The sequence below is a fragment of the Pinus tabuliformis genome, chromosome Q (assembly GCF_031772625.1).
Source record: "Pinus tabuliformis cultivar Carrire ecotype Pingquan chromosome Q, CPIR1, whole genome shotgun sequence".
In the NCBI taxonomy this organism is placed as follows: domain Eukaryota; kingdom Viridiplantae; phylum Streptophyta; class Pinopsida; order Pinales; family Pinaceae; genus Pinus; species Pinus tabuliformis.
Window position 1 is genome coordinate 549,314,577 of NC_142296.1, and position 1,593 is coordinate 549,316,169.

The window sequence follows — 1,593 nt, forward strand, 5'->3', positions numbered from 1 at the left end:
AAATGAGGAGATAGGACCACCAGTCACAATCCACGTGGGTTCTCCTACTAAATAGAAGATGTCTACACCATTCATTGTTATGATAATTAGCCACATTTTGGTTAAGAATGATGAACAAGAAGAATATCAAGCCTTCATACTAGTATGTAGTTTGTTAGCAAACAATATTTGATAGCCCTTATTATCAATTTTAGACCCCTTCCTTGGACAAAAGAAATAATATTATGCAATTGGTTTGGTTTCCCATGTGGAAACCAGTAGGCATGGCAAGACAATGTTATGTTATCATTTTCGATATGATTTAATACAAATCATCTTCCAAACATATATATATATATATATACACACACACACACACACACACACACACACACACATATATATATATAAGAAACAATGATGATGGTGGTGGTGGTGGTAGTGATGATGAATGTTGTCATCTGTCGAAACCATCTTTAGCCTATCGAACCTAAGAAAAAATGGTAAGAAATTATTTGATTTTCTTTAGAATTTTATTTATATGCTTGAAAATTTTGAATATAAGAATTCTTAAATCTCTCTCGTTTTGATGAGTGAAAAAATTAGGAAGGTTGGTATTGTAACATTTTTTTTTTTTTTTTTAATTTGAGATCTAGTATGGAGATATGTAGGACATTCTAAAAGAAAGTTATTTTTGTCCGCCACCTTCTTAGTATCACAAAGATGATAAATTATTTCATCCTAAGGCGTTTTGGGAATTTTTCAACACATTATTTCACTTTGAAGCTTGAGTTTATTTTTATTTTAATATTGATTTTCTTCTTTAAACAAGCTAAAACAAAAAAATACTTTTGATATTTTAGATTACATTAATAATTTTTTATAGTATTTTTTTTTGGTTAAAAATTATTTTTAAATTTAGATATAATAGAAATTTTAATTAGGAATTTATATACCTGCACAAATAAAACATAATAGATCTGGTCGGTGAGAGGAATAACTCCTCTAATATTGATAGGTCAATACTTTGATCATCATCCTCACCTAAAAAGGCAATCTATTTCCCGTCATGTTCATAATCCCATGGTTGTTCCTATCTCTGTTGTTCTATTTGCACCAGTTGTTAGCTCATTTCTAAAGAGTTGGCATGCCCAAGTGAAGTATTTGATAAGACTAATGGATTTCATGATTACGAAAAAGCCAGAGGAATTTTTGTATGGCAACGATATCCAAGTGCAAGAAATAAATATGTTTCGGGGGATACATTATCAGTGTGGGCATTTCTCAACCGCATTTGATCTCGAGCGTAGCCTTTAGATGTACCAGAAAAGATGAAGGAGATGACCAGGAATTAGAAGAGTTATGGGATAATGTGGACAAATGCAACTTATGTGATATAGGCCCAGAAATATATGAATGGTATGTTATGAATTATAATGTTCTGAGGCACGTCATCTCTGCAATGATGGAAATTCTGATGTGAAATATACTAGACTAGAGTCGTCCCAACAGAAATGTTTGGAGTCAGCAAATTGGTGAAGGAGTCGATGGGCCTGACGATTTGCAAGGTCGTAAAAAAAATGATGGTGCTCCATATGACTATGGAGCTGCTGA